This window comes from Pygoscelis adeliae, unplaced genomic scaffold (genome assembly GCF_000699105.1).
Source record: "Pygoscelis adeliae isolate BGI_AS28 unplaced genomic scaffold, ASM69910v1 Scaffold34, whole genome shotgun sequence".
Taxonomy (NCBI): domain Eukaryota; kingdom Metazoa; phylum Chordata; class Aves; order Sphenisciformes; family Spheniscidae; genus Pygoscelis; species Pygoscelis adeliae.
Genome location: NW_008824658.1, coordinates 1,359,461 through 1,370,619, shown reverse-complemented (window position 1 = coordinate 1,370,619; position 11,159 = coordinate 1,359,461).

Genomic DNA, 11,159 nt, shown 5'->3' with positions numbered 1-11,159 from the left:
GTAGGATGGAGAGAAAGGTGCTGCTTCTTGTCTGATTCATGTGCTCATGGCCCTGCTGCTGTCTATGTAGTGACTGGGCAGGGTATAATTGCTTTTAGAGAGGGCAAGTTTGATGTGGTGCTTTCTAAGCAACTGCAGGACAATCTCAGAAGGGGAAAGGAATGTGTGGTCAGATAAAGCCCCTTTGGCTTTGGCTGCATTGTTGGAAAGGCCTTGGGAGATGATGCGGAAGAGAAGACGGGGTGGGTCTGTGCCGCTTAGTGGTTGGCACTTATGTTTTCAAACACATAGGATTCAAATGAGGTGAAAACTCAGTCTGGCCACACTGGCACAGCTGAACTGTTGGAACTGAAAAAGAGGGAGGATGATTTACTTCCTGCATTGTATCCTTGCTGAAGCCCTTGGAGATAGAAACAGTTCTACTCTAAACAATGTATGAGGGGTCTGAGTCTCTTGGGACAGGAGCTAATGCACCGGATCCACCTTTTTAGAAGACTTGGAGCAGGTCAGTTTGTGTCCTGGGATGTGATACACAGTCCCTGTCCTCTGTGGGAGCAGGAGCAGCAAGGCATCAACAATGTGATAGGAGTGAAGTCAAGGCAAACCAGTATGGCTTCCTATTTCTGGGAACTCTCTGGGCTGCCTCATAGGCACTGTTGCTGCTGCCCTTTTCCTCAGGTACCATCTGCTCACACGTACTTGGCAAGGACTAGGGAGGAGAACAGATTTGTCTGCAGAAGAACTTGCCTGTCCTTGTTTCAACATTGCAGTGCACAGGCAGGCAACCAACCAGCCCCTGCTTCACCACTGTGAAGATTAACAGATCGGAGCAATAAGAAGATGGTTAACAGCAACAGCAGTGGCTAGAATGGCCAGGAGAATTTTGTCAGTGTTGTAGCATCAGCCAGTCACTGAGTTTACCTTTCAGAAACTGCTCGCAGAGAGAAGTGTGGGATGGCTGCCTATCAATGGTGTTACTCTGCCACTGGCTTCCTGCATCTTCCTCCCAGGCTGGAGGGACCTGGTCACCAAAGACGTGCTTTTTTGAACAGTGCTTGCGTATGTCTTCATGTGGCTTGATGAGCGAATGAAATGAATTACTAGTGAAGTGGTCATTAGCACATATTTACATAGGTTAATTGCAGGGGGCAATGAAAGATCAATTTGATTTTCAATGGGGCTACTGATAGAGACATCTTCCTGACAGTGCTTCGTGACATCTTTCCTTGACACTGAATTGTATTTTTCAGGCCTCAGCAGGCTGTAGCGAAGGATTTAGTAAGGCCTCTGGGTCATGTCAAACCCTGCTTTTGTAGTTCTGGGCATTGAGTCTGGGTGTGCCGTGCACATTGCCTGCGTTTATTGAGTTTACCATTGTAGTCCAGTGAGGAGATTTCTAAGGAGGGAAACTACCATCATTCACACATATAACCACCAGTCTGGGTCCCTAGTGAATCACCATTGCAAATTTTCATCAACAAAGATGAAGAATAGATGGTTTTAGGGCATCTGAGTACTTAAAACCTACTTGTAATAGCCGTAATTTCATTATTGCTAGCAAAGGTCCATGGTTATCCTATTGCCTGAGCTAAGTATGAATGGTTGTAATTTATCCTGCTTTTCCTGGGCTAAGCACCACGTTACTCTTGGTAAACCACTACTGCTACCCAAGCAAACTATCTTAGAGCTGGTTCTGTCATGTCTACATTAGTCTGCCATCTGCCACCTACACCAAACCTCCCTTTGGCTGCAGTCCAGGGCTCTTGCAGGCTTTGCAGATGCTTAAGCACCCCAGTGGCTGCAGGATGGGAGTTTAAATAAAACAGAGCATTGATGTGGAGATGAAATTAATTAATGTCCCTGCTACTAAATTACTGTCTCTTCCCTTAGAGTTTTATTTTGCCTCTAAGATGACAGTCTTTCATCAGAAAAAAGAAGATTTGGAGGGGTCAATCTTTGAAATGCTTTATCAGGTTAATTTATAATAAGTAACGGTCGCATCATTTTTCTTGTGATGTTAGTAGGATGTAGAGCTTTTTCCCTCTACTTTTTTATAAAAGAAATCCTATGAAAAACCTGCGCTTGTGAACTCCTAGATTACAAGCAAGTCCTATCCATTTTTTAAGGATCAGTTCCTCTACTGCTTCCACAAATCAGCAGCTGAACACCTCTGTGGGGCAGGCATTCTTTTATCTATTAATTTATTTCCAAAAATGTATGGCCAAAGCTGCACACACCTTTCAGAGCATATATCAGCTGTGGGCTGGTGAGGAGCGACTCTAGTGGCAGATAAACTGCTCTGTGGGAGGAGGAAAGGACCCTTTCCTGTATTGTAGCCTTGCCCTGCTTCAGATGAGAAACAAATTGCTTTGATTTTGTGTCGTTGGAGGTTTGCATATTCCTTATTTATGGATATACTGAGAAGCGGAGCAAGTAAATGAGAAGTAAGGCAGTATTTAGAAAAAAAACGCTGGAATATGACTTGGAACCTTAAGGGAGAGTTGCAGCCGTTTGCACCCAGAGAGAAATGGGTCCACAATTTTTGCTGTGTGCCTGCTACCCATTGACCATCCTGCTGACACTGGCAAACTTCTTTAGCTTGTGATTACTGAACTAAATTGAACAACAACCTTTTGTAGGAGTGGAAAGGTCAGGGCAGAGGTGTTACGGTCAGGAAGTTTGTACAGCAACTGCCCATATGACTCCTAACTGCAGCCAGAGCTGTCATTTTCTCACTGTCAGAAGCATTAAATTAAATTAAAATAAATAAATAACCTCCCCTACCCCCGCAATAGACACCTCTGTTTTTATTATGTGAAGGAGGAGAAAAAAATGTACCTGGGGGGTACACATAATTTATTTAGAAAAATAGGAATGGCGAATATCTGCAGGTGATGAAAAAATTCCCCAGTCCTTGGGGTTATTTGATCTGTTAATTATCCATACTTCAGAACCCATTATTCACAATTTTCTGCTTTCCTCCAAGAAATCTATTTGGCAGACATCTATATATATATATTTATAGTTTTCTGTGAGAGAAGCAGGAACAAAAGAGAAGAAAGAAACAGGAACAAAAGAGAAGAAAAATTCAAGTTGTGAACTATTAATAAAATGCAAACGCACAACAGTTGTCTCTGTTCGATGTTTGCCAGTAAGCAGATCGAGACAGAGATTTCTGCTATGTTGATATCTTGAATCACTGAAAAAAATAAGTTTTGCAAACTTGCCTTTGCCCAGCTAAACAACCAAGGGCAAACTGCAGCTTTGTTTGGAAGCATGTTTGGCACACGCAGCAGTGGTGACTCATGTATATTAATGGAAGAAGGGTTTTGGATCTCCTGCACCTTGTTACTATAATGCCAAGCTATTCATCAGCACAAACACCATCCTGCACACTCTCCTCCAGACAAAAATCCAAACTAAGGAGGCCTTGGGAGCTCTAATTTATGCCGGGCTTGATCCAAAGCTTGCTAGAAAGATTACCTTTGACTGATATGGGCTGTAAAACTACCTAAAATGGCCCAGTGCAGGTAGGAATCAGACCCCAATCTATGTATCACATTTTACACCCTGAATATTTTGCAGCATCATGGAGAAGGTCACCTTTGTGATGCAAAACTGCTGGTGAAACAAGACTCTGCTATTTTCTGAGAGAGAGCTCATAGCCATGGAAGGGGGTTTACAAGGATGGAGGTTTGCTGGGTAAACAAGAGGGGTTTTCTATATGTCCCAGTTTCTTTTTTTGCTGCATTGTTGGGCAGATTTCTTTTTGTCATTAATGAATTCATGTAGAGATGGCTTCTTCAGCATTGTAATACACCTACCCTAATTGTGCCTTGACTCTCATGGACGCAGCTGCTCTCAGTTGTCTGCTGGGTACCTCCAGCCGTGACATGGTTGGAGCTATATTCATGTAATCAAAATGAAGGAAAAGCCCTTGACATCCTCCAGAAAGGAGCATGATTCTAGCTCTGGTGTCACCAGCTCATGCTGGAGATGGTAACTGAAGTAAATGGTCAGATACGCAGAGGAAGGCTGTGAGAGTTTGATGTTTGAGGCAGTATCTCATCCTCCTGTGGGTTTGTCCCTCCACCTGCACATCTCTGCCCCTCCTCCTCCAGTGCTGTGGATCTGGAGACATCCTTGGATTCCTGCAGGAGCAGGAATTAGCCAAGAAATGGGCAGATTTACCTTATTTGGTGCCCACTCAGTGAGTGCCTAGAGCAGGATGTCACTCATCTTGCTCTGATTACGGTTGTATTGTAGGGAATGTGTTAAAAATGCAGCAGCTGCTATTTGTTCTTGAAAAAACATGGGGATCTTCTATCAGGATAAACATTTCCAAAAGCATGTGGCCTCTGTGACAGCTACAGGCCTAAGAAGGACTTAAACGATATACATAGAGCTAGAATTGACATTCACCAGACCGGATTTCACTCTCTGAGCTAGAGAACAGTTTGTTACAATGGGATTTCTATTGCTTCTCTCTATATGCTGGCAAATATATCTTGCCTGCTTGGATCTATATTTTCTGAGTGCTTCATTTAAACTCTGAACTCTGGAGGCAGATGAACACAGGAGTCTGATGATATTTGCAAAAAGTACTTCATATCCCATTGCTGGCAAGAGGAGACTAACAGAGCTTTAGTTAGCTTTGGGTAGAAAGTTGGGTGATGTTTTCGGAGTCCATCTCTGCAAATACTGTTGTATTTTATGTTGTCTTCTGCAGGACAGAAGACCAGTTAGACATGATATTCATAGGCACCAAGTGAGAACAAAACAGAAACACGTTTTGAGGGACATGGAGGAAAGTGTTCCACAGCTAGAGGTGCTGGTCTGAGATTATGAACACATGTACATTTAAAGGATCATGCTGAAAGGTCACAGTCCAAGAAGGTGCACTCAAGATTGTAGAGTTTTCTTTCTCTTTCTCTCTTTCTCTCTTTCTCTCCCTTTCTCTCTTTCTCTCTTTCTCTCCCTTTCTCTCTTTCTCTCTTTCTCTCCCTTTCTCTCTTTCTCTCTTTCTCTCTCTTTCTCTCTCTCTCTCTCTCTTTCTCTCTCTCTCTCTTTCTCTCTCTCTTTCTCTCTTTCTCTCTCTTTCTCTCTCTCTCTCTTTCTCTCTTTCTCTCTCTTTCTCTCTCTCTCTCTCTTTCTCTCTCTTTCTCTCTTTCTCTCTTTCTCTCTCTTTCTCTCTCTCTCTCTTTCTCTCTCTCTTTCTCTCTTTCTCTCTTTCTCTCCCTTTCTCTCTTTCTCTCTTTCTCTTTCTTCTTACATTTTATTTGAATGTTAGTGCTCTTTCAGGACCAGATCTATATGATGGGGGCATGTGTCCATTTCGATGGGGTAGGTTTGTCATCCCCCAAGGCAGCAAATCTGTCAAGGCTCCAATGGCAGGCTGTCAGGCCACCAAGCAGTTGTCCTTGTCAACCACGTTTGAGGTGGGTTGAATCTGGTGAGTTGAGTTGCATACCCCAGACATAAGTTGCATCCAGGACAAGGGGGGGGCCGGGGGCGGGGGAGCCAGCGTGGGCAGAGTGAGGGATTTGAACAACAAAGGGAGGGAAGTGCACAACTGAGTTGTCTTACATTGCAAATGTGACTTTCCATATGTCAGTGATCTGAGTGTGAGTCCACTGAGGTGTGGTTATTTCAAGAACAGGATAGACAACTGAAACATATCAGAGTCTCCAAGGGTTTCCCAAGTCTGCCTGCAGTTCATGCAGGATGGAACAGGAGACAAAAAGAATGTTCTGACTCTGGATGATGATATTGTGTTGTTTATTTTAACGTAGGTCAGAAAGTCACATTAGAACTGTGGTAGGGAATAGCACTTTGCACGAGGTCATGATGTAGACCAGTGAACAACTGACCCAAAACTGTTTGTCTCCATTCATGCCAGCTGGCCAGGGCATGTCAGCCTAGCTGCAACTCAGCTCACACCCTCATACAACAGTGGCTAAACTCCACCACTAGCATAAACTGACCTTTCTATAAACCTGCTGTGCTGCTTTATATCAGTTAAGCCTCTGGCCTAATCATTTTTAAATGCCACTGTTTGCCAACCTTGCATTGTTCCTGCAAATAAACTGAATGTATTAAGAGAGGATAATTAGGGAGAATACAGTAATTAATACTGCTGATAATAACCCAGAGGTCTAATTTAGCTGCCTGACTTACTCTGAATTCCCTGGGCTGGAGGAGTGGAGGAGGAAAAGGCACCTGCTGAAGTCTTTCATAGCAGCTTAGCTCTCTGCAGGAAGCAATCACACACCGAGCAAACAGAAGCCCCGAGGTCTCTCCTGAGCTGCTAATGATTGCCTTGTAGACAGTGATGGCATGTCAGTATTGATTATTTTCCTATTATAAACTTCTTCCTCTTGTCCCTTTTTGCCATGATCTGTTGGGTAAACACAGGAAAAACAAGTAAGCGCAGCTGAGGTTTGTGGTTATGAAGTGTTTGGAGGAGGAGGAGGGGAAGCACCGATTCAGCGGGCAGTTAGTTCTTGTTCTAAGAAAGTGGTTAAAGCTAAAAGAAAGTCCAAAGGGATGTGGTGGTATAAGGATAAAAAACATCTTTCAGGTCTGTGCAGGCTTTTCTACATTGACGTTATAAGAGGCATTTTTAACACTGACTGCTGTCTTGAGCATAGCTGCAGTTGGCAATTTATGTGCAAGTCCGTGGTCAGGGCTATGTGTTTTTCATAACGTAGTCACTCCAAATATTTCATGACCTTCCTTTTCCCAAAGGTCCTTGGAAGGTCCCTTAGGTTCCTTATGTCTCCTGTGATGTCCTGTTGGCTGTGGCAGGGTTGAACGTGGGAGAGGGGAAGCTTATTTCCCACCTTCTGGTCACTACTGGCTTCACGTATGGAAGTCCCACATCACTGGACACCCCCAGATTGGTGTCCAGCTGCTGTCTGCAGTATTTTTTCAAAGTACTTCCCATCAGTTAGTCCAGAGCCAGCATTAATTTTGTACAGTGCAAAGTCCTTCAGTTCCCTACAGCTTTTGCCCCAGTTCTAGTTAGACTGCAGTGTCTTTACTTTAGCTTTGGTTGGGTAATGCGGTCATTGATATCATCCTGTGCCTCGGGTTTTGGTTAATGCAAGCAGCTATTGAAAATCCACAGGATTGTGTTTTCCTACTACTAATACTCTCAGAAGCGTTGGGGAACCGGTGTGCTTCTGCTCATGTAAATGAAACTGTAGTTAAATACGTGCCAATGTAAGGTCATGATTTTTCTGATTTTTTTTGCATGTGGCATTTGGACTGTCCTTTCCTAAACCTTATTCCTTGAACGATAAATGAAAATGTTTTATTTAGGACATTGGAGTGCACTTGGGAGACACGAGCAGTTCTACTGACCTTCTCTATGATCTTGAACAAGTGTTTTCTCTCCCTGGGTCTGCTCCTTCCCAGAGGTTTTAAAACCAAATAATTGTCACTGATGTCTATTATCAGCTCTTAGTCTTTGGACCTATCCTTCCTTGTGTCATGACAGTAGTACATCTTACCCTGTAGCTGTGTAGAAGTTGGACATCTAGTCTATATTAATTGTCTAATCTCCAAAGAATGATTTGGTCTATCCCAAAATAGCTTTCTAAAGAAGGCATGGTGAATCATTCTCCCGACTTACCCTTTCTCTGTTCGTTGAGAATAGTAGAAGCCCAGATGGCTAATGAGACTAGATATCTAATTTTTGAGAGATGTAAGTTTAGGTAAGAGGGAGTCCACCCATAAAGTCACAAAATGCAGATGTGAGAGTTTTGTCAGTAAAACCTCTTCCTTTTCTTTTTATTGTGGATTTTTTTTTTAAATTTTTCTTTTTTTGTCTTTGTGTGATATGCGTCTTCATTCAGCAGCAATTAATAGAGCTGCACAGCTTTCCTGATGCAAAGACGTCGGGTTCTGTAAGTCAACATGACAGTGAAAAGGAATGGAGGAAGTTTGTGAGAGGAGAAAGGCAATAAGAAAATGAACCCGATATAGTTATGTTACAAAGTGCTATCAGTGTTTAGCAGGGAAATAAGACAATAGCCATTGGGTCCTGCTAGGATAAGTAACCTCGTTCCTGCCTGATTAGTGCTGTTTTTTTGTGGGGAGAAGGCGGTTCATGCTTGATTTGTCCCTAAGTGTATTATACTAACTCTTCTTGTCCTCTATAATGGATAGAAAGGGTTTAGAGGTTTGTTTATTTTATTTTATTTTATTTTATTTTATTTTATTTTATTTTATTTCTTGTTTTCCCTTCTGGCTGTCAGGGTGGATTTGTATCTTCTGGCAATGTTGGGGAGGTGAGAAAGATGTCAAAAAGAGGATGTAAAATGCATTTTAAAGTGAGCTGTTAGGAATTGGTTTAACATTTTTGACAAAGGGAAAGGTTACTGCACACAGCTTTTCAGCTCCTATCTTCTTATTCCTTTTCTTGTCAATCACAACTGGAACCAGAGGAATTCCTCATCATGACCGGCTTGTCCCATGCACACAGTTAACCTGGCAGGTAGGCTTGACTTGGCATATAGGCACTAATCACAGTCTGCAGGATGTGTTTAGCACTTGGGTGCATCTGTTCTTACCAGTGTACCCTGGGCTTCTGGTAAGCAGGCTGGCCCGTTCAGAGGTAGCCCTGGTCTCTCTCCCCACGATCTCTTGCCTTCTTTTTTGCAAGAGTGAGAAATGCTTACTCATTCACACTCGTGTCCTGCAAGGAGACCGTGATCCTTAAGTGAACTTTATTGACTGACTTGCTCCAGAAATTTAAGATTACGGATTTGGAGCCATCTGCATAATCTAGTGAACCTTTGCTGTTGATAATAGACCAATAACACTGATGTCAAGTTTGGCACCCAGGGACATTTGGCCTGGCTCACTCTCTGGTCACCTGCCTTGTGGATAAGGAAGGAGAAATTTAGACACAAAGTTTAAAGACAGCCCACAAATGGGCACGCCAGAACAGAAGGGAGGTGTGTTCAGGAAGGAGCTTTACTGGAGAAAAGATACGGCTTTTAAGTGCAGAAATGTTTTACTGTTGATGCTTTAAATTGCAAATGAGCTGAGCTTGAGATAAGGGAAATCAACATGCATGAGCATGTACTTTAACTAATAGGTACTTACATTATGTTTGATTCCTGGATATCTCAGAAACAGGAAAAAATAAAAGAATTTTTGCCAGTTCAGTTCATTACTAAGAGCAATAACTAGTTCTAAATAGCCTTTTATTTCTTCTCAAATCTTATTATAGGACTGGCTTAATAGCTTCAGTTTCCTGGTTTGTGATATGAAAGAGTCAAACATGTTCAATATTTCGGTAAAAATATGCAAACTTGATTGTTTTTCCAAAAGCAACTGAAAACATAAACTTATTTGAGGAAACTCTCAACTGTCTTTTCTTTGGCTGAGCATTAACATTGTCTGATGCAGATGCAGCAAACAAGTTTCATGAATTCTTTTTCTTTTAGCCAATGCTTACTGGTTATGTGGGTTTCACGTGGGTGGGAGGAGGGCAAATCTCCTTAGAGTTTCTGCCTCTTCTTCCAATTTGCAGGTCTTGGTTTTGCTTTTTGTCTTTCTGGACCAGAACCAAAGGCAACGTTTCTAGAGGTCCTGAGAAGCCTTCATTGTCAGAGTTTTTCTTGGCAGACAGAGGAGCACAATTGCAAAGCAGAAAAGAAGTGCCTTATTTAGCAAGCAGTTGTTGCTCTCCAGGTTGATGAAACAATTAGCTGGAGATGATGCCCTGTTGCCATTCTGCTCTTTTAATAGCACCACAATGCTCCTTTGCCAGGACAAGCCTCTTTGTAGCTTTAATAAACCAGGCAAAGCCACACACGACTTTCCTCACATTGGACTCTCCAAGCCTCGTAGAGAGAAGATTTAACTGGCAAAGGGCAGCGTGTTCCTCCTGAAGGAGGAAACCAATCTACCAACAAGAATACTCTCTGCCTATTCAAGCAATTAATAAAAACTGGAGCAAATCCCCTCCTAAAAATGGCTCTGGCAGCCAGAAAGGGGATAATGTGGCAGACGCTGGCCTTATTCCCCCATGCTGGTATAAGCTGTGCAGTATGTTGTCTAGTGAGCATAAGGGTGAGAGCTGCTCTGATCGACACAAGAGCGACAGTTTTCCATAACCCTGACAGCCACTATTAAGCCATACACAGAGAATGATGAAAAGCTCCTCTGCAAAGTGGTGTTGCCACAGATCAGACCAGTTCAAGCAGCTGCTGGGTTAGAGCACTGTCCTTTATTTATTTCCTAGTGACTCCTTTCCGCTACTTCTTCTGGAAGCAAATAGTGTTGTTTGCCAGGCTGCAAGCTGAGCTTGATGCTAAATCTGCTGGAAACGCTGAGCAGTGGATGCCTCTTTACCTTCCATGCAGTTGCATATGGATTGGTTCCTGCAAGAGTTTCTAATAAACATTTTGATGGCCCTGTTTTATCAGCCACATAGGAAGGTGATCATAAAAAGGAAAAAAAGAACCAGAGGAAAGGGGATTAAAATTAACAGTGATCTCAATTCCCCGCGTTTCACTTAAACAACCTCATTAATCCTGTCTGTAAAGCATGTACTATGTCTGTGCTCCCCTCTCTGACAGGTACCCAAATCACATTCACTGCCATTCATTATGTGCAATGGAATAAAACATTTATTCAAAGTCATGTTTTATTCCTGGGAAAATATCTATTTCTGCAAGCTCCAGACATCTTTTTAACTATTAGCACTTCCCTTGGTGGCCCTGGGCTCCCTGCCCAGAAGATGAGTCCCGCTGGTCTTGATGGGATCATGCCACCATGCAGTGTGGCCCTAGTGGGACAGACACAGGCTTCACAGTGTCTTGTGCTTGCAGATGACACAGCCTAGTTTTGAAAATGTAAGAGTTCTGGAGCATTCTTGGCACTTCTTGTAATCCTTCTCCGTGTCATTGTGACAGGGACCTTGTCAGCCAGTGTAAGGAGGAGTACATTATAGAATCATAGAATAGAATCATAGAATAGTTTGGGTTGGAAAGGGACCTCTAAAGGTCATCTAGCCCAACCCCCCTGCTGTGGGCAGGGACATCTGCAACTAGATCAGGTTGCTCAGAGCCCCGTCCAACCTGACCTGGAATGTTTCCAGGGATGGGGCATCCACCACCTCTCTGGGCAACCTGGGCCAGTGT